This window comes from Petaurus breviceps, unplaced genomic scaffold (genome assembly GCF_028583685.1).
Source record: "Petaurus breviceps papuanus isolate PSGF00001 unplaced genomic scaffold, PetGlider_PUasm1.0 126, whole genome shotgun sequence".
Taxonomy (NCBI): Eukaryota; Metazoa; Chordata; class Mammalia; order Diprotodontia; family Petauridae; genus Petaurus; species Petaurus breviceps.
In genome coordinates this window covers 1,887,216-1,910,167 of record NW_027185655.1, presented here as the reverse complement: position 1 = coordinate 1,910,167, position 22,952 = coordinate 1,887,216, and the positions used below count along the sequence as shown (strand labels likewise).

At 39.8% G+C, this 22,952-nt stretch overlaps 1 long non-coding RNA gene across 1 annotated transcript; it reads left to right on the top strand.

Annotated features, from left to right (window-relative positions):
- The first annotated feature begins 2,542 nt into the window (after positions 1-2,542).
- On the top strand, positions 2,543-12,124 carry LOC138169370 (uncharacterized). Its single transcript, XR_011170334.1, has 3 exons — positions 2,543-2,653; positions 10,476-10,584; positions 11,531-12,124. It is a non-coding gene; the product is annotated as an uncharacterized lncRNA (long non-coding RNA).
- The last annotated feature ends 10,828 nt before the right edge of the window (positions 12,125-22,952 follow it).

The window sequence follows — 22,952 nt, the reverse complement described above, 5'->3', positions numbered from 1 at the left end:
AGTGTCCAGGGGGACCGAGAAAAACCCACATAGAAGAAAATCCTAATAGTAAGATCTGAAGGAACCTTGGATTGCTAAAAGAAGCAGGGGGTGAGGAAGAGGCATGGTCCAGACATCCAGAACTCAAGGCGGGTAATGCATAAATCTGGAATGGGAATGGCGAGGTGTAAATGGAATAACGTCGGAGACTAAAGAGTCATGCAGAGAAGTTGGCATTTGATCCTCAAAGCAACAGGGACCTCCTGGGGCTTCTTGAGCAGGTGGATAATGGGGGAACCCCCCTTGAGGGCTACCGCTTTGCCATGTGGAGGGCAACATGCAGAGGGAGGAAGACCATTTAAAAGCCTATTAACAGCTAACATTTATCCGGCACTTAGAGATTTACAAACACTTTCCATATATCATATCATTTGACCCTCATAACTCTATGAAGTTGGTGCTATTATCATCCCCATTTTACAGATGAGGAAAGGGAGGATGGGTAAAACTTATCCAGAATCACACAGCTCATCATCGTCTAAGGAAAGAGCTGAACTCAGATCTTTCTTACCCAAGTCTGTCATTCTATCCACTGTGCCACCTAGCTGCCCTGCCGAGAGGTGATGACCTGAAACAGGGACCAGTCTGAGAAATGATGAAGACGTAGAATTGTCAGGCTGTGCCAACTGAGGGTAACTGTGAGCCTAGGTGACAGGGTGGGTGGTACTGGCTTCAGAAATAATGACATTTCAAAGAAGGCTGGACTTGAGGCTAGAAGGAACCTCACAGATCTGATTAATTAATTCAACTCAACAAATGCTTATTAATTGTCTACTACCTACAAGGTACCGTTAGGCCCTGGCGATTCAGAGACAAAAATGAAATATGCCTAGGAGACAGAGAAGTAAATGCAAGGTCCCGTGAGGGAGAGAACACTAATAATGGAGGCATGGAGAAGCCCTCATGGAATATATGGTGCCTGAGTTAAGCCTTGAAGGTAGAAGGAACACACTGCAAATACAGGATAGCTTGTGCAAATGGCCAGAGGCTGGAAATGAAGGCTCAAGTTTAGCTGCAAGTACAAGTTGACTGGAACAGAATTATGTGAAAGGGATTCTGAAATATATCTGGAAAGGCAGGTTGGAGGCAGACTGTGCCAGGTTGAAGAATGTGTACTTTGTCCCATCAGCAACTGGGAGTCACTGACAATTTGGGGGCAGGGGAATCACAGATCACTTGAGAAAGTTATTTCACTAGCTGGGAAGGAGACAGAATGGAGAGGGGAGATCCTGAAGCAAAGAAACAAATACAGAGGCTGTTGCAACAGGTCTAGGCAGAGAGAGACAAGAGATGGAACTAGGGTGGTGACCACTGAACAAAAAGAAGGAGGCAGGTGGATATGAGAAATGTGGTGGCAAAATCAGTAAGACCCGGGAATGAATTGAGTATGATTAAAAAGCACAAGTACCCACAGAGTGTTAAGACAACCAGCCCATGACCATGTCTATGGTGAAGAAGCAGTCAAGGTTAACTCCAAGTTTACAAACCTGGGTCATTAAATATATGGGAGTCCTCTAGTCAGAAATAAGGAAAGGCAAATGAGAGACAGGTTTAAGGGAAGGAAGTGAGTTTCCCTTCGGACATGGCAAATCTGAGAGGAAGAAGGGGCATCCAAGCGATATCCCCCAGGTATTTGGTGAGTCAGGACACAGAAGGTGGGGCATAGTTTGGGATATCATCTAGCCCAACCCTCTCTTTGTGTAGATAAGAAAACCGAAGACCACAGAATTAAGTGGCTGGCCCAAGGTCACAAATGTAGGATATTGTACTGAGAGCAAGAAGGAGCCTTGGACCTCGTCCAATTGTAAGATCATGTGTATAGGGCCAGAAGGTCACCCAGTCCACTCCCTCCACCCCTCTCATTTTACAGATGAGGAAGCTGAAGCCAATGTCTTGTGTGAAGTCATTCAGGTAATAAGTGGCAGAGTCCAGATTCGAGCCTGACCCCAAGACTCCAGAGCCAGCATCCCCTCCACTCTAAGGCTCCATTTCTTAACAAATCCCATAGACTGGCCTGACCCCATTGGGAGGTGTCTGTGCTTCCCATCCCAGACAGCATTTGGCTTTCGGCCGGAGCACTGAACTGACGTTGAGTAAGTTCATCTACTGCTTGCAATTCAACACGACTTAATTAAATTTTTAAAGAAGAGGAAAGTGCTATTGGGTCAGTTTCTGACTGCCTAGTTAAAAGTTACAAAAATACACAGGAATCTGGCCTTTTTCACTGGTTATTCAGAGAGTACCCAGAAATGTGGCATTAGTTCAATGACCTCCCTGTCTGAATGTTCCCCTCAATGATGTGGATCAGAACTCAGTCTTGTGAGACTCACATCCATGCCCTCCCCTGAGCTACCCCCCTACTCCAGGCTGCAGGGACCTTCCTCCACCTCTCCTGACATCGTGGGGATAAGAGAGGGGACATGGCAGCGATCAGCTTGTCCTCCATTGTGATCAGACGCTTCTTTACTGACACCCTTTCCTCCAGTCACCTTTCCAAATTCCTGATTTGTATGTTGTAACACCTCTCCATGGCTTGATCTATGACACACTTTTTTAGTTCTTCCGAGAGGCCTGCATTCCATGACTTGGAACTCTATAACAACTCTGCTAGAAGGTTGGTTTTAAAGACATGCTTTTATTTCTGGGAAACATTGGGGGTGTTAAAAGAGTTTTGCAGTTTCTTGAAGACAAGCTAGTCCTCTCCCCTTCACCCTGAAACTTTGTTGTTGCTGTTGATTTGTGTCAGATTCTTTGTGACCCCATTTGGGGTTGTCTTGGCAAAGATACTAGGTTGGTTTGCCATTTCCTTCTCCAGCTCATTTTACAGATGAGGAAACTGAAGCAAATAGTGACTTGCCCAGGGTCACACAGATAGTAAGTATCTGAGGCTGTAATTGAACTCTGGCCTTCCTGACTCCAGGCCCAGCATCTACTGCTCCCCCAGCTGCCCTACTCCATAAATATTTGACAATAGAAAAACTCAGAGCTGTCAATAGATGCCAAAAGAGAGGAGGTACCTCAGAGTTGTTTTGATCTGTAGCAAATGCATTTTAAAGACGATTAATTATAAGATATATTTTTTTCTTTGAAATAAAATTTTTCATGCTACAATCTCTATTTTCTTTGCCACATGGATTTTTAAAAATGCATTGCTGTGGTGCAGCTTAGTCCTTCCAGGTATTCTTGAATTCCAGGTCCTTCTTAAGCACTCACTAAGCTCTTAAAAATCAGGCACTAGCAAGCTCTGGGGACAGAACGAGAAGAGCCAAGTATCTGCCCTCAAGGAGCCTCAGGGAGATAACATATGTAAAGTAGGATATACCAGATAAAGACGGACAAGATGGGAAGCAATCTTAGAGGGGAAAGGTATAAAGAGTTACAGCAAAGATTGAGAGCAAAGGTCCAATCAAAGGCTTCTTGGAAGCAAATTTTGCTTTTAAAAAATGGGAAATTGAGAAAATTGCTTGGGAAATTGCTTCATTGTTGCCTTCTCTCAATTCTTCAGGCTATCCAGATTTTTACATAGATCTTACTGATATTTTTTTGGTTTTTGTTTTTCCATTACCTGGATTTCTTCCTACATCCTTCCTACCCAACCTTTGCCATCCCTTATATTATGAGAAGTGTCCAACATGGGGAATGCTCTCTTTATCACTCCCCAGTGGTGGCAGTGATAGTTAATGGAACCAGATTAAAATGTAATTAAGAAAGATTTAGTTAAAAATACAATACAACAAAGATGATGTCCATTTGTGGTTTTCTAATTCTGTCTACGGCCTGAAGGGATCCTTATATATGACTCAGTGGACCCTAGTGCTATCTGAATTTGATATTGCCACCTAATAACCAAAATTTTTTAAGAAAGAAAAAGAGAAACAGAAGAAAGAAATTCAACAATATCACTTGATATATTGAAAAAAAAAACTTGATATGATATGAAATGATCTACAACAATGGACTCCAATATCTCTGTAACAGAGCAGTGTTATAGGGGAGGAAAGAAATTTGCATAATTTTGTTATGTATTTAAAAGGAATAGCAAGGTGTACATAGAAGATTTTCAGTTTCATGTGCAATCATCTTTTTATGGTACTATGTTATGGAAATGCTTGTTTTACTCCATAAATTTAAAAACAGTTAAAAAAAAAAAAACAGAGCAGAGTGAGGTATCTATCTTCTCACATCTCTTTTTAGCATGTTCTCTATGCCCAGGCTATTTTAAACTTGAAATTAGGACACAGAATCAACCCCAACCAAGAAAAATGACAAAAGGGAATCTGGTGGGATGATCACTGCCCCTGGCACATGCAGCATCATGGAGCACGCAGGGGGACATCAGAGCTGTGTTTCAACACTGAAGTACATGGTTCATGGTGGTCTCGATGGCTGGCTGCAAGTCAATGAATGTCAAGCCCTTAGTCACCCATGGATTTCCTCTGGAAAAGCGTCTGGGGGCCCTTGAAGCATCTGCATCCAGACAGGAAACAGGGTTAAAAGTCATGCTTCAATATGACCCAGTGACCAGAACCCCCAGTACTGATGTGAGTTCTGTCCTCCACCCTCGCCCCTGTCTGCTCAGGGGCTCACTGACCAGAGTGCTTTGGAGGGGATGGACTTTTTTGTTCTTTTGAATCATTAAGAGTAAATAAAAACAACACATTCTAACAGGGGAAAAAAATGAATCCACATCTGGGCAAGTTTCCCAGGCCAGTTCATCAAATCATCAGTCATTTTTGGTATTTTTTGCAATGCCTGTAATGATTTTGCTGAATTTTTTTCTCTCCAGAAGCCTCCCAAGCCTGGCATCCCTGGCCAGCACATACCCACAATCCAGGCATTCCTCCTCCCAGATTTGCAATCCCAGGATTTGTCAGAGACCCCACCCACCCACTTGGCAGGCCCTGCCCCGGGTTCTTAGAAGGAACACGCCTTATCTTGTGGGGAGCAGTTGACAGGAGGAGGGAACATGGCATTGTTCATAGGGTTATTAATAAATTGTTTCCAAATTGGCCTAATGGAGCAAAAATTCATTTTCCAGCTATGTCTAGCTATTTATAATCCCCAGTCATGGTCATGGAATGCCCCCCTAGCCAGGACAGTATTTTAAGCAAAATCACATGCTTCTTGGTGGCAACAGGGAGTCTGATCTCTGGCTTGAATTTTTAAAGAGGATCAAAGTCCTCCTCCACCAGTTATGCCAGGTTTGGTTATTTGAGAGTCATACTTATCCCCAAAGTTGTATCTTTCTTCTGGGCTGCAGCAATGACCTCCTAACTTGTCTTTTAGCCTCCAGTCTTACTCCTCTCCTGGGCACAGGAATGACAGATGGAAATTCCTAAAGGACAAATGTCTGTAGGACAGTGCTGATAAGGAGACTGGGTTAACTTTCTCCTCAATCTTGTTCAGACCCTACCCAAGAGGGGAAACTGATGGTGTTCTACTCAGGCTTGGGCGAAGGGGCAGGTCCTTTGTCTAGAGACTGGGGGTGGTCTGGGAGACAGAGATCAGTCACATCCCCCACCCCTCATTAGGATGGGTCCACTTCTTATTAGTTGCTAGCCAGTCAGAGTTGACCGCCACCCTCAAGGGCACAAAAGTGGCTGAGTGGGCTACACCAGGGTCCTTTAGCATCTGAGAGTGCCACCGGCCCCTCTTATTAATTATGCACTGATCAGTATCAATTACCCAGAAATCATGTCTCTTGAACTTTTACAGGTCACATGATTATCAAGGCAGGACACAGTGAAGGACATGGTAGCATGAAAATAGATCAAGGAAAAAGAATCTAAGAATCATTGGAGTTCCTGAAAGCTGTGAATAAAAAAAAAAGAGCCTAGACCTCATATTTCAAGAAATAACAAAAGAAAACTTCCCAGATATGTTAGAACCAGAGGGCAAAGTAGAAACTTAAAGAATCCACCAGTTACTTCTTGAAAGCACTCCCAAAATGAATACTCCCCTGAATATTGTAGTCAAAACCCCAAAACTGTGAGATCAAGGAGAAAATATTCAAAGCAACCAGAAAGAAAGAATTCAAGTACCATGAAGTTACACACAACCTAGATCACACGACATTTTAACAGCCACTATTATAAAGGAATTTAGGGCTTAGAATATGATATTCCAAAAAGCAAAGAATCTAGAAATACAACAAAGAAAAATCTACCTAGTAAAACAGTATAATTCTATCGGGGGGAAATGAACATATAATGAAATAGAGGAATTTAAAGCATTCCTGATGAAAAGTTGAATAGATAATTTGACATTCAAACACAAGATTTGAGAGAAGCATAAAAAAGTAAATACAAGTGAAAAATCACAAGGGACCAAACAATGTTAAACTATTTACATTCTTATATGGAGAGATGATGCATGTAACCCTCAGAACTTTATCATCATCAAGGGTCTTAGAGGGAGCTCAATGAGACAGAGAAATTGGGTATGATTCTATTGTGTTTGGATAATCTCAAGAGAAGAATGGAAGGGTGGAGAATAGGGATGCACTGGGAGAGGGGTAGAAGGCAAAGGAAGAATGGAGGGAAATGGGGCAGCTAGGTGGTACAGTGAATAGACCACCAGCCCTGGTGTGAGGAGGACCTGAGTTCAAATTTGGCCTCAGACACTTGACACACTTATTAGCTGTGTGACCTTGGGCAAGTCACTTAACCCCAATTGCCTTGCCTTCCCCCTTCCAAAAAAAAAAAAAAGAGGAGCTAGGTTTGGGGACAGGGGACAATAAAACAGATAAGCCTTTGACTAATTTTATTTTTTTTTCATTTTTCAAATGCTTTATTAGCTTCTGATTTACATCATTCATTTCCACCATTTTTTGAGTTACAAATTTTCTCTCCAATTTTCCCCTACCCACTGCCCCAAAATAGCAGTCCCACAGGATATCCCCTCCTCCAATCTGCTCTCTCCCATATCTTCTCCCATACCCCCTTCAACTTTTCCAGTAGGGCATGGTGGATCTCTATGCCCCAGTGCCTGTATATCTTATTTCCCAATTACATATAAAATAGTATTAATAATAGTGTGTGTGTGTATACATATATTTAAACATTTTATTTTAAAGTTTTAAATTCCAGATTCATTCCCTTCCTACCTTGTCACCCACTCTTACTGGGAAGATAAGCAGTTCAGTATAGGTTGTACATGTGTAGCTAATGCAAAACATTACCATAATAGATATATAGTAAAAGACTGACTATATTTCCCTCCATCCTATCCCACCTCCCACTTGTTCTATTCTCTACTTTAATCCCATCCCTTTTCAAAAGTGGGTGCTTCCAACTTCCCTCCCCCCAGCCTGCCCTCCCTTCCATCATCCCCCCTCTCATCCCCTTCCCCCCTACTCTCCTGGAGGGTGAGATATCCTGTTTAGTGTGTATTTCATTCCCTCCCTGAGCCAAATTTAATGAGAATAACGTTGACCCATTCCCTTTTGCCTTCCTATTCTTTCCCTCCATTGTAACCATTGTCCCTTACCTCTTCTATATGAGATAGTTTACCCCATTCTGTCTCTTCCCATCTCCTTTCATTATATTCCTCTCTCACTCTTCATTTCAGCTTCTAAGTATCATCCCTTCCTATTAAATTGGTCCTGTGCCCTCTATCTATGTATACCTGAATACATATATACACATATTCACATATGTATTCATATGCCTGTATACCCTCCTATATAGACATATATATATATATATTTATATTCCCTTCAACTATTTTCATACTGAGAAAAGTTTCATCAGTTACAATTGTTGTTTTTCCATGTAGGAATATTAATAGTTCAAGGGGTGGCTAGGTGGCACAGTGAATAGAGTACTGGCCCTGGAGTCAGGAGGACCTGAGTTCAAATCTGGCCTCAGACACTTAACACAAAAAAAAAACTAGCCATGTGACCTTGGGCAAGTCACTTAACCCCAATTGCCCTCCAAAAAGCAAAAAAAAAAAATGGTAGGAATATTAATAGTTCAACTTTGATAAGTTCCTTATTATTTCTTTTCCCTGTTTACCTTCTCATGTTTCTCTTGCTTCTTGTACCTGAATGTCAAATTTTCTATTCAACTCTGGGTTGTTTTTTTTTCATCAAGAATGCTTGAAAGTCCTCTATTCCACTGAATGACCATATCTCCCCATGGAACATGATACTCAGTTTTGCTGGGTTGGTTTTAATCCCAGCTCCTTTGACCTCTGGAATATCATATTCCAAGCCCTTCAATCCTTCAGTGTAGAAGCTGCCAGATCCTGGGTTATCCTGATTGTGTTTCCACAATGTTCAAATTTTTTCTTTCTGGTTGCTTGTAATATTCTCTCCTTGATCTGGGAATTTCAGAACCTGGCTATAATATTCCTAGGAGTTTTCTTCTTGGGATCTTTTTCAGGAGGTGATCAGTGTATTCTTTCAACTTCTATTTTGCCCTCTGGTTCTAAAACATCAGGGCAGTTTTCCTTGAGAATTTCTTGGAGGATGATTTCTAGGTTCTTTCTTTGATCATAGCTTTCTACTCTGCCATCTTGACTTTGCCCCTGACTAATTTGATTTTCAAAAGAAAAGAAAACCAATTTACCAGTATTAGAAATTAAAACATATGAATTCCTAACCAATTAAGATTTTTAAAAAGCAATGTTATTTAGGAGCTATTTTGCCCAACTATATTCCAACATACATGAAAATTTACAAAAATATAAATTTTCCTGATTAAGAGAAGAATTAGAATATTTAAATAACCTTGTATTAGAAAAAAGAAATTGAACAAGACATAAATGAATGCCCTAAGGAAAAAAAAAACAAACAAACCCAAGACCAGATGGATTTACAAGCAAATTCTACCAAACATTTAAAGAACAACTAATTCCAATACTATATAAACTGTTTGAAAAAATAGGTAAAGAAGGAATTCTACCAAATTGCTTCAATGATGTAAATATGATGTTGATGCTGACACCAGGGAGTGTCAAACAGAAAATTACAGAACCATTTCCCTAATGAATATCTATGCAAACATTTGAAATTAAATACTAATAAGATTAGAACAATATATCACAAAGATCATACACTATGACTAGGTTAGATTTAACCTATGAATGCAAGATGGGTTTGATACTCAGAAAACTATAGCATAATTGACCTATTAACAACAAAAATCATATTTTATTTCAGTAGGTGCAAAAAAACCCTTTTGGATGAAATATAACACACATTTCTTTTATTTCTTTTTGTGTGTGTGTGCTAGAAAGCATAGGAATAAATGGAGCATTTCTTAAAATGCTAAGTTGTATCTATCTAAAACTAAGCAAATATTACCTGTAATGGGGACAAGTTAAAAGTCTTTCCAATAAGATTACACTGAAGAAAAGATGTCCATTATCACCACTACTATTCAATATTGTACTAGAAATTTTAGCTATAGCAATAGACAAGAAAAAAGATAGTGAAAGGGTAAGCATAGGCAATGAGGAAACAAAACTACCATTCTTTGTGGATAATATGTTTTCCCTAAAGAACTCTAGTGAGTCAACTAAAAAACTAATGAAACAATAACTTCAGCAAAGTAGCAAGATGCAAAATAAACCCACACAAATGATGAGCATTTCTGTACATTACCAACAAAAACAAACAGGAAGAGATAGAAGGAGAAATTTCATTTAAAATAACTATAGACAATATAAAAAGTCTACCTGCCAACATACACACAAGAACTAATTGAACATAATGACCAAAAAAAAAAAAAAAGACAGATCTAAAAAATGGAGAAATATCCATTGCCTGTGGGTAGGTCAAGTCAATACAATAAAAATGACAATACTTCCAAAATTAATTAACTTACTCAGTGCCGTACTAATCAAGCTACCAAAGAATTACTTTATAGAGCTAGAAAAAAACCAATGACAATTAATAGGGAGAGCAAAAAGTCAAGATTATCCAAGGAATCAATGAAAAAAAATGGGAAGGAAGAGGATCTAGCAGTACCAGATGTCAAAATATCCTACAAAACTTTAATTATCAAAATAATTTGCTACCAGGTAAAAAAAACAGAGAGAGCAATCTGTGGAACAGATTATGTATACAACGTACAAATGCAAATGAGCACAGTAACCTAATGTTTGATAAACCCGAAGATCTCAACTATAGGGGTAAGAACTCACTATTTAATGAAAACTATTGGGAAAACTAGAAAACAGTCTGGCAGAAACTAGGCATGAATCAATATCAACATACTGTTACATTTGAAATTAAGGGAAAGTGAGGCACAAAGTTCCAAGCACATTCAATTTATTGGTAAGGCTAGCAATTACCCATAAAAGGGGTCTCTCAACTCAGTCAAAACACCATAGGTAGGGACTACTAGCCTTCATACGGTTTTGGGAAGTGCAAGAGAACAAAGAATAGGAAGCATAAAACAATATGAGTAGTTACTGAGTCTGTGTTCTAGGTGATGGAAAACAATATGGTTGGATGGAAGTCAGGAATGCCAGACTAGCAACAGCTCCTCCTTCCATTTTGTTGCTATGGAAAGTTCACTGGTGGTGTCTACCTGCATGGTGAGTTAAAGTAACAGTGGCAACATTCCAGACTTTCTTGAAGGACTTCCAGTATTACAGAGATAACAGATCTCCTGGCACCCATCTTCATCTTGCAAGGCTTGTTAGTGAGATAAACAGATCTTTCTTAAATGAACATGGGCAGTAATAGCCATATGGGGGGGAAACACTCTAAAACAATTTTTTAAAAAGAGAAATGAAAATTAAAACATCTCTAGGTACCACCTCTCACCCATCAGATTATCTAAGAAGATGAAAAAGGAAAATAACAAATGCTGGATATGTAGAAAAATGGATACATTAAAGCAATATTGGTGGAGCTATGAAGTAGTTTTCCCATTCTGGGAAAAGTTTGGAACCATGCCCCAAATCCATTAAACTTCACATAACCTTTAAATGATACTGCTACTAGGTTGGTACCTCAAAAAGATTAAATAAAAAGGTAAAGGACTCACATATGCAAAATATTTATAGCAGTTCTTTTTGTGGTGGTAAAGAATTAGAAACCTAAAGAATACCCATCAGTTGGGCATGACCATGACCATGAATGGCTGAACAAGTTATGGTATATGAATGTGACAGAATACTATCATGCCATAAGAGATACTGAAGGGGCTTGTTTCAGGAAAGTCTGGGCATATTTGACTAAACTGATCATAATTAAAGTGAACAGCCCCTGTAAAACAATATGTACATTTACACCAATATTGTAAAGACAACAAACTCAGAAAGACTTAACAATGCAACATAATGTGCCATCATAATTCCAAAGGACTCATGATGAAACATGTTATCCACATCCAGATAAAGAAATGATGGAGTAAAAGCACAGAATGAAGTATATTTTCTTCTCTTTTTTTTTCTTAGAACATGGCTAATTAGAATATTTGTTTTACATGTGTATATATATTTATAATGAGTTTGTTTTTTCTTTCCTTGTCAATAGGTGAGGGAGGAGAGAGAAGAGGAAGAAAATTTGAAACTCAAAATTAAATTGTTTAAAAAGAAAGGCAAATATGCCCTTTCCTCAAGAACCTCATCTTCAAATGGGGAGACTATATAGCAAATAATTATATATATAAAAGATATAGACAGTGTAAATGGAAACTTGTTGTGGTTTGTCCTTTCTTGTATTTAATAAGTTCCTTATGATTTCTTTTTCCTGTTTACCTTCTCATGCTTCTCTTGCTTCTTGTATTTGAAAGTCAAATTTTCTGTTCAGCTCTGTTTTTTTTTTCATCAAGAATGCTTGAAAATCCTCTATTTCATTGAATGACCATATTTCCCCCTGAAGCATTATACTCAATTTTGCTGGGTAGGTGATTCTTGGTTTTAGTCTTAGCTCCTTTGACCTCTGGAATATCATATTCCAAACCCTTTGATGCTTTAATGTAGAAGCTGCTAGATCTTGTGTTTTCCTGATTGTGTTTCCACAATACTCAAATAGTTTCTTCCTGACTGCTTGCCGTATTTTCTCCTTTGACCTGGGAATTCTAGAATTTGGATATAATATTCCTAGGAGTTTTCTTTTTGGGATCTTTTACAGGAGTTGATCAGTGAATTCTTTCAATTTCTATTTTGCCGTCTGGTTCTAGAATATCAGGGCAATTTTGCTTCATAATTTCTTGAAAGATGATGTCTAGGCTCTTTTTTTTATCATGGCTTTCAGGTAGTCCAATAATTTTTAAATTATCTCTCCTGGATCTATTTTCCAGGCCACTGGTTTTTCCAATGAGATATTTCACATTGCCTTCTATTCTTTCATTTGTTTGGATCTGTTTTATAGTATCTTGATTTTTCATAAAGTCATTAGCTTCCACTTGCTCCAATCTAATTTTGCAGGAATTATTCTCTTCAGTGAGATTTTGAAATTCCTTTTCCATCTGGGAAATTTGGCTTTTTAAGGCATTCTTTTCCTCATTGGCTTTTTGAGCCTCTTTTGCCATTTGAGTTAGTCTATTTTTTAAGGTGTTATTTTCTTCAGTCAGGCTGTTGACTCACTTTTCTTGATTTTCTTGCATCATTCTCATTTCTCTTCCCAATTTTTCCTCCACTTCTCTTACTTGATTTTCAAAATCTTTCTTGAACTCCTCCATGGCCCATAACCAGTTCATATTTTTCTTGGGAATTTTTGATGCAGGAGTTCTGACTTCGTTGTCTTCCTCCTGTTCCATGCTTTGATCCTTTTTGTCCCCAGAAAAGGAATCTATGGCAGGATTGCATTTCCTCTGCTTGCTCATGTTTCCAGTCAATTACTTGATTTTTGAACTCTTTGCCACAGTAGAACTCTGCTTTCAGAATGGAGAGAGCGTTGTCCCAAATTTCTGGGGGTTTTACAGCTGCCAGAGCAATTAGGAGGGCACCCTCTCTGCAGCCCCCACAGACTCTGGCACTTGACCACACACCCTAGGACTTCCACCCATGACCGTGATCCAGATCCAAGCAGGTCAAAGCAAGAGTCATTACCCTCTGAATAGTCACTTGGTCCCTCTACAATCTGCAGGCCAGGAGCTCCTGAGGCAGCCATGCAGTCAGACCATGATCTTCCGTCCACCCCTGTTCCAACAGCATTCCACACTGACCTTTTACTTTGTCTTTGGTGTTTATGAGTTGAGAAGTCTGGAAACCACCATAGCTGCTGGTGCTTCACTCTCCTGAAGTCTGCTCTGGCCGCTGCTTATTGGGGCTACCCTGGAACCAAAACCACAGGGCTCATGCAGGGATGGGCTCGGCTCCCAGCTCAGTGTGATAGCCCCTTTCTGCCAGCCTGCCACATTACCTTCAGTGGGAGATTTGTTTCTCTCTGTCACTTTGTGGGTTCCGTAGCTCTAAAATTTGATCAGTCATTTTTTACATGTATTGGAGGAGGTGGAAGCTGGAGTCTCAGGGAAGTCCTGTTTCTACTCTGCCATCTTGGCTCTGCTCCCTTGTCCTTCAATCTCGAAGAGGATCATGACATCAGGAAGGAGACATCATGACTTGGAGAGGGAAGGCACCAATAGTGGGGTAATGAGTGGAGAGAAGACCAAGAAAGTCCTCCTGCAAAAGTGAGGAGACAAAAGTCCATCTCCAAAACGAGAGGCAGACCTGGACAGATTGCCATCTTCATCATTGAAAGGAACATCCACATCAATGAGATTATGGTGCCAATACAGTATTGAATTATAATTTATACATTATGAGGAAACCCCTCTAGAAAGCCATGATACCTCCCATTACATTACTCAGTCGACTGAGTAATTCAACTTTTATTTGACTTTTCTTTGAAATCTGAGTCTTCACTGTAACATATTTCACTTAACATTGTGTTCTTCCATAACTAATTTGACATAAAGTGGTATAAGCTGAATCATTTTATTTCTTCAGGACTTAGTTTCCCAATTTTCAAAATTAGTAGGTTGAACTAACACAGTGGTCTTCAAAGTGGAGTATGCATAAGATTATATATAGAGTGATGGAGAAAAACATATCAAAGTTTCTATTTCTATTTACTTTATCTTTTAAAAAGGGAAATTAAGTTTTACTGATATTTAAATATGAATTTGCATTCATTCAGTGCATATATGAGACAGCAATATGTTTGTTAGCTATGGTCTATGAGATTTCCTGTGGGAAATGAAGGAGTTCTGTAACTCAGAGGGATTGATGACACCTTCTTCTGTCTCATCACTTTTAATAAATTGTGACATACTGATTTGTGTGTCATTAAGTAGATTTATGGTATTCCTGCAACAGCTCTTTAAAATAGTCAGTCAACAACAGTCAACAAGCATTTATTAAACACCTACTATGTATAAATGCTGGAGATACAAAGAAAGGTAAAAAAAACAACAATCCCTGGTCATCAAGGAGCTCACAGTCTAATGGGGGAGCTTAAAAACAAGTAGAATAAACTGAAAGTGGAACCATACTTTCACATCTCTGTGTCACAAAGTGGTCAACTGAAGTTTTCAAAAACAATGGAGCATATTCATAACATAGCTTTCAGAAGAAATACTGTTTTTTAATAGTTGTGTGTACTGAAGAGCAAAGGGAGTTTTGTGCTACTAACAAAGAATTATTTTCAAACTGCCCATTTGATTTTTATCTCATATTTTTTATTTTCTATCTTATTTTATAATATATATAAAATATTAGTACAGTAGCACATGTTTATAATTTCAGTTGTGGTTGACTTTTTGTGACCCTATTTAGGGTTTTCTTGGCAAAGATACTGGAGTGGTCTGCCATTCCTTTCTTCAGCTAATTTTACAGATGAGGAGACTGAAGCCAATAGGGTTAAGTGACTTGCCCAGAGTCACACAGCTAGTAAGTATCTGAGGTCAGATTTGGACTCAGGAAGATGAATGCCCATCATTCTATCCACTGTGCGAGAGAGAGAGAGAGAGAGAGAGAGAGAGAGACAGAGAGAGAGAGAGAGAGAGAGAGAGAGAGAGAGAGAGAGAGAGAGAGAGAGAGAGACAGAGAGAGAGAGAGACAGAGAGAGAGAGAGAGACTTTTAAAGAGAGAGAGAATTTTAAAAATTGGGGATGATCAAAAAAATTTGGAAACTATTAGACCAAAGAATCTCTATTTTTCTCTAGTTCTAAATTCTCCGTCAGATTAATAACAAACTATGTTGCTGTGAGTTAGGAGTCTTAGAGTGTATCAGTATTTATATAGGGTAGTCTTGCATTCAAATAATTTCTGAGTATCTCAGAGAAGGAAGAGACATCAAGGGTTATATTCAAGATCCAAGTTCTAATCCAACAACAAAAATTTTGTATACAGTATCCCTGGCAAGGGATACCACCATATCAAGTCTATACTGGAAGACCTCCAATGGCAGAGAACTTAATGCCTACAAAGCAGCCCATTCCACTTTTTTTGAGAACTCCAATTTTTAGAAAAGTTTGGCTTTTTGTAACACTAGGTGTCACTGTGAAGCAAAACGATAGAGAGACACAGAGACAGATGGGGGAAGAGGGGAAGGAGGGAAGGAGGGAAGGAGGGAAGGAAGGAAGGAAGGAAGGAAGGAAGGAAGGAAGGAAGGAAGGGAGGGAGGAAGGGAGGGAGGGAGGGAGGGAGGCAGAGAGGGACAGAAAGATAGACAAAGAGCCGGAGCCAAAGACAAGTTGAGACAGATACCCAGAGAGACAAACACAGAAAGTGAAAGAGAATATAAGTGGCAGAGACAAAGAGGGGCAGACAGAGGCAGAGACAGATAAAAAGAGGTCCAACTCTCAGATCTCTTTCCCCTAACCCTTCCTCCAGTATCCAGGAAGCCAGAGAGGACTTAATCTAAAGACTCAATAGACAAAGTTATGATCAATATTTTTTGTCCAGGTAAGTGAATTCCCTTTTAAATTCTGTTTCTGGGAGAATTATACATGAACTGATAATTTTTTTTAATTTAATTTTAAAAATAATAATAAAAGCTAAACTGTGAGTCAATAGCCCCCCCACGGTTTTAGAATTGCAAGGTCCTAGAATAGTTCATCTATGAGATATAAAATTCCTTAGAACCATCTCCCCTTGCAAATTCTGATTTCAAAGCAGCAACATTGCCCACAGACATGGGAACAAAGCTTATACATTACCCCCAGAAATTAAGAATAGCAAAATAGGATATGATGGGGTTTTAGCTCTACATAAGCAAAAGGAGGAAGGATTTATCCCACTAACCCCAACCCTTTGGGTTCTGCAAGTGATAAAGAAGGGTCCACTGTCACCCAGGCTACAATCAACTTGCTCCCCATATCCCTACCATGCTAGACAACAACTATCCCAAAAGGGATCCCATTCAGTCAATTGGTAAGCATTTATCATGTGCCTATTAAGTGCCAAGCACTGTGGTAAGAACTGGGGCTACAAATAAAGGCAAAAGACAGTCCTTTTCTCAAGGAGCTCACATGGTGGAGACAACATGGAAATAATTACGCAAAACAAGACACAAACAGGATAAACTGGAGACCATCTTAGAGGAAACGCACTAAAATCTCTGTGTCCCCATTAAAATCAACAAGCACCTATTTTTGTCAGGCACTGTGCTAAGAGCTGAGGACACAATAAAAAGCAAAAAAAATCGGTCCCTATCGTCAAGGAGCTCACATCTTAGTGTGGGAGTCAACAGCAAAAAGCTTTGTACAAAGATGACAGATAGAAGACAGACGGGTAAAACAATCCAGTACAATAAGTGAAGAGGATGGATTCGGCACCTTCTGTCCTGCTCCACAGATCTCAATGGTCCCTTTTTCTTTTGACTATTTTCCTCCTGGTTCGAGTCTCTTCCTGCTAAAGCCGGCATCCCTCTCCTCTCTCCATCTTCTCCTAGGCTAAGAGGGCTTGGCAGGGAGCTATACCTACAGAAAAACAAGCAATTATTCTCAGCCTATAGGTTATACCTTAAGAGAGACAAATCTGCCTTTCTCCCCATCATTCCACTTCTTTCCTCTGAGGAAAGGCAAAACTAATCTAATCTCATCTATTCCACATGACCGCCCTTCAGATACTGAAAGGCATCCATCCTGTCACCTCCAGATCTACCATTCTCCAGACTGAACAGCCCCACTTCCTTTAGCCGGTCTTCACACGGCTGGCCTGCGCACATTCCTTCATGACCTTGGCTGCCCTACAAGGGACACTCTCAAGCTTGTAAGCATCAATGAAGCAATCAAGGAGGTGCATGGAGCTGAACTGGAGACACTGGATGTGACAGGGCCTGGGCAGTGTAAGACTGCTACCACCCCCTTTCCATACTTGCAAAGACAATTTTTTAAACCCAGATGTAGGACTTTACATTTATCTCCATTCAGCTTCATTTTATTTGACCTGGCTGTAATGGGAATGCAAATTTTAAAGATCTTCCCTGCCCCTAGGCTAAAGTGCACCTGAAGCCTGGGGTAGGAGGCTTGTTTTTCAGTAGATACTTCTTGATTGGCCAGTGAGTCAATAAGGTTGTTACATTCTCTGAGCCAGGAGAAGGGTATATAAACCCTGATTTGAGGCTTTGTTTTGGGGGCTCACTTTGAGAAATGTTCTGTGATTTGATCTGTATTCTGAAAAGCCATTGTCCAGAGCCCCCCCGGCTTTGAAAAACCCAGATGTTGACTGGGTATGGATGCAATGGTTGGACAGTTTGGAAATCTGTCTACTTGATCTGTTTCTGTCTTGATAATTCTGCCTGTATGCTTTGAAGTTCGGGGTGCTGACCCTTTTCCCCTGAACAAGGTAAACGATATATGTCTGACTGATTAAAGTAAGCTTGTTAACCCATTTTGAGTTGCTTTCCTTTATCAAAGCAGATCCAAGAACCTGTATGGGCGGCAAACCCTGAGGACGCTTGGGGTGCTTGCTGCTACACTGGCCCATCCTTCTAGCTTGCTGAGGCACATGATGATAACAGCTAGCCTTTATTTAGAGCTTTAAGGTTTATAGAATGTTTCACAAATATTAGCTAACCCAATCCTCATAAGATCCTCATATGATCCTGATCTTAGTGATGAGGAAACTGAGGCAGACAGAAGCTAAGTGGCTGGGCTAGGGTCACACAGCAGGTGCGTGTCTGAGGCCAGATCTGAACTCAGACTTTCCCGATTCCAGGGCAGGTGCCCTATCCACTTTGCCACCTCGCTTTTTTCAGATCCTGACTCAACATAATACATACACCTCCTAGTTTTACGCCAACCCCAGATTTGGTAAACGTGTTGTCTACTACTTCTTCCAAGACTCTGATAAAAATGGTGAATTATGGAACTCCACAGGAGCCCTCTGTCCAAGTAGACACAACTGCTTCTTTTTGTCTGCTCTCTTTCCCTCTTTCTTTCCTTCCATCTTTACTCCTCCCTCTCTCCCTTTCTTTCTTTCCTTCCTTCCTTCCTTCACTAGGTCTCCCTATCTTTCCCAGGCTGGACATGAAGTGGCCACCAATAGGCCTGATCTCAATCTTGATGGGGACATAAGCTTTAACCTGCTCTATTTTTCTGACCTGAGTTCACCTCATCTTGAGTGGCCTTTTGCCTCCCCTACCCCCAACTCCTCAATCTTGAGGACTCACCTGATTAGTGCTGGAATTAGTATATCCACCCCATCCACTGAAAACACTGAAGTTTAGAACTCCTGGACTCCAGTAACAGTCACAATGAGGCCTATTTTCCGACCATTTATGGATCTACCCAACTATATTATCATCTGGCCACATTCTGTCTTCTCCATAAAGACATCAAAAGAAAGCTTATTCAATTGAGATCTTACTCAAGTCCATATATGCTATAGCTTTGACAATATTATTGGCAATTTCCAAATACCACCTGCAATGCAGCACATTGAAAAAGAAATAGAAAACTAAACCCAGAAGACTACAAGAACTGGAGACAAATCCTGGGCAGACTAGCGAAGGGAGGATGGGCTTTCAAGAACTGGATGAACAACAGTGTTAAATGCAACAGAGATCAAGAAAGATAAGGACTTAGGAGAGACCACATCTAAGAGCACACAAACAATTTTCAAAATAAAAATAACACACTTCCATCGATGATTTGAGAGCTTTCTCCAATCAATTCTCCAAGAGAAATGCAAATCAAAACCACTCTGATGACCCTCTTCACACACCTTAAAAGACTGGAGACGGAAAGAGTTCATACTGGACGTACTAAGGGAATAGAAAACACACTAATACATTGTTGGTGGAGCTGCGAATTGCTCTAACCATTGTGAAAAACAATTTGGAATGATGTAAGAAAATCCATTAAACTTCCTACCCTTTGACCTAGAGATCCCATCACAGAATATAACAATCAATAAATATTAAGTGTCTACTATGTGCCAGGAACTATGCTAAGCACTAGGGATACCAAAGCAGACAAAAGATAGTCCCTGGTCTCAAGGAGATCATAATCTATTGGTGGAAACGATATGCAAACAAATGCAAGCCATCTACAAGATAAATAGGAAATAATTAGCAGAAGGAAGGCACCAGAATTAAGAGGGGTTGGGAAGGAGGTCAAAGAAAGAAAAAAATCAAGTTGACAAGCATTTATTAAGTACCTACTGTATGCCAAGCACAATGCTAAGCAATGAGATACAAAGAAAGACCAAAAAAAAAAATAAAGTGCCCGCACCAGCCCTCCGGTCAAAGCAAAGACCTGGAGCCGGAGCCGCACAGTGAGTGTGGCTGGATGAGCTGAGGCAGAAGGCTGCAGCGCATTGTCATTACACAGTCACAAGACAGGTGAAGGAGGAGGAGATGCATCCCGGGCGGGCAATGAGAAGGGAGGCTGCCTGTTACAGCACAAGAAGCTGCGGGTGGGAGGAGATGCCTGCTCAGCGAGGGGCTAGGAGAAATGACGGCTCTTTCAAGTACCTGAAAGTTTGTCATGAGGGAGAGGGTTTACATTTGATCCATTTGTCCCCAGGAGGCAGAGCCAGGAATAAGAAGTAGAAACTACAAGTAAGCAACTTTAGGCTTGATGTCAGAATAAAAAAAAAAAAAGCTTTCTTACAATTAAAGATGTCCCAAAGCATAATACGCGACCCCCAGAGTAAGTGGCACTTCCTTCGCTGGAGGTCTGAAAACAAAGTCCGGATGGTGTTCGAGGCTATGTCACAGTGGGGGTGACTGGGGAGGCGTACATGGCTGCTGGGGCTCCCCCTCACTGTCGTTAATTTTGTGATTTTATAACTAGCACAGAGAAAAGGAAGCAAAAGCAAGAAAACAAGGGAGCCAATATGAAACTCTCAGTACAAGCATTTATTTACAACCGGTAAAATGGCAAATGTTACAAATAAGGGTTTGATGTGTTGCTTTATTGGTTGTCTGCTCATAAAAAAAGGGGTGAAGAAAGCGTGAATAAGACAGATCAAACTTAATGGTGTGCTAAGCAGATGTTTTATTTTATTCCCCCTGAACAGCCCTGGTAAATAGTTAACATTTAAATGGCACTCTAAGATTGGCATAGCTCTATGCTGATGCTGTCTCATCTGAATCTCACAACAAACAAGGAAATAGGTACAATTATTACCCCCATATTACACATGAGAAAACTGAGTCAGGTGATGCACCCATACTGCTAGTAAGTGTCTGAGGTTGAATTTGAACTCAGGTCTTCCTGTATCACCTAGCTGCAAAAAATGAAAAGACTGCTGGCCTCCGATTAATCATAATGACTAATCTCAACCAAAAAAAATATAAGGGAATAAATAACCTTTTATTTTATTTTATTAAATAACATCTTTTTAAAATGTACTAGAGGTGGGGGATTAACCTAGGTCTTATGTGGCCAGGTGAGAAAACATCATAAGACAAGAAACATCATCAACAAGAAGTTGTAATAAAGTCGATCAATCTGTGAGCAGGTCAAGTTCACAGAGCAGCCAAACTCTGCACATTGGTGGGGCAGAAGATAGATAAGAATCCCATACAAATAAGTGGGGAACCATCCAGTGGGGTACAGATCCAGCAGCAGATGTTTCTCCATTGAAAATGGATGTTGCCATAGTAGACACAAAGCATGTAATCAGTCCAGATGGGGGCCAGACTATGGACATAGACTGTGTGTTGCTTTTAAAATCAAGAAGCAGAAGGTAACAGAAAGTCCAAAGTGAAAACGAGAAGTGGACAATGGCTCTCAGAACTGTTTGATCAGCCAACACACGAAGAACACAGAATTCTGCTTGGCAGGTAACTCCAGTGTGTGAGCAAGAATGAAATCTGCGTGCACAAGATGCAGGACTGTCTGTCGCTGCAAAGAAACTAAACCTGATAAAGTCAAACAAAAAGCTTTTGTGGAGCCTTGTTTTAAAGGTGATGAAAGATCACGTTGCAAAAGTTTGCTCCCATTGAGGATGCAGAGAAAAAAGAAGAGAGGAGAAAACTGCTGGGCAATGTGAAGAATATGAAACTGAGGATGCAGATATTCCAGAAGCCAGAGAAAAGGGCTTACCTAGCCTCCTGTCCAAGATCCTGGCTCCACTGTTTTCCTCTTAGCACACCTGAAAATTCCAGAGAGTTTCCTTCAACTCAGATTTGTGTGGACAGAAGGTACGTTAAGGAAGATCTAGATCCTTGTCCACCTCCCAAAACACAGCAGGCTTCTCATGCAATATTTTCTCCAAAAGGCAAAGAACAGAAGACATAGATATTGAGGAAATTCGAAGATGCCAGAACAAAATTCCTCATTTATTTATAGTTGAGGTTGGAATAAAAAACTGATTTCTTCCTATCTCAAATCTGCTATAACCTCATTTATAAACCTTTTAAATACTATAAATATTAAGAAATATCATTTAAAATAATTTTAAGTACATTTATTGTGCTTACATATTTTTTCTTGATTTTACATCTTTGAAACAATGGGGAGCTTCCATTCTGTACTGTGTAACTTTAAAAGTGGGTTTTGTCCATTGTTATTAATAATATTTAAATATAATTTTAATAATTTGCTGCTTTTATTAATTATAATTTAATTTTATAATTAATTATTAATAATAAATTTAATCATTAAAAAAACTATGATGTTTCAAAAAATAAAAAGAAAGATAAATACAGAGCAGATGGAGAGTAACTTTAGAGAGGAAGTCACTAGAGGCTGGGTGGATGGGGGAAAACATCCTGGGGAAGGTAGAATTTGAACCAGGTCTTAAAGAAGGTCAGAGAAGCCAAGTGCAGAAGCGAGGGGCAGGAGTGAGCCAGGCATGGGGAAGAGCCAATGCAAAGACACAGAGATGGAAATGTGTTGTTCCAGGCACAGTAAACAGGCCAGTGTAGTCTTATGTAAGGAATATGGAAAGGAGTGATGTGTGAAGGGAAAGAAAAACTAGAAAGGAAGGATGGGGGCAAGGTGTAAGAAATGTTTGATTCTGGATATGATAGGGAACCTCGGGAGTTCACTGAGTAGGGTGATGACCTGGTAACATCTACACTTTAGGAAAATGGGGAGATGAGGCCAGAAGGCCAATTAAAAGGCTATGGCGGCCTCATTTCTCAAATATATAGGAAACTGAGTTAAATTAATAAAATTTTGAGTCATTTCCCAATTAATAAATGGTCAGAGGATATGAACAGGCAGTTTTCAGAAAAAGAAATCAAAGTTATTTCTGGTCATATGAAATAATGTGCCAACTCTATTAATTAGAAAAATGCAAACTAAAACTACTCTGAGATACCACTTCATACCCATCAGATTGGCTAATATGACAGAAAAGGAAAATGATAAATGTTGGGGGTGATTGGGAAAATTAGGGCACTAATCCACTGTTGGCAAAGTTTCAAACAGGTCCAAATATTCAAAGAACTATAAAATTGTGCATTGCTTTTGACTCAGCAATATCACTATGAGGTTTGTATCCCAAAGAGATCAAAAAAGGAAAAGAACCTATATGTTCAAAAATAA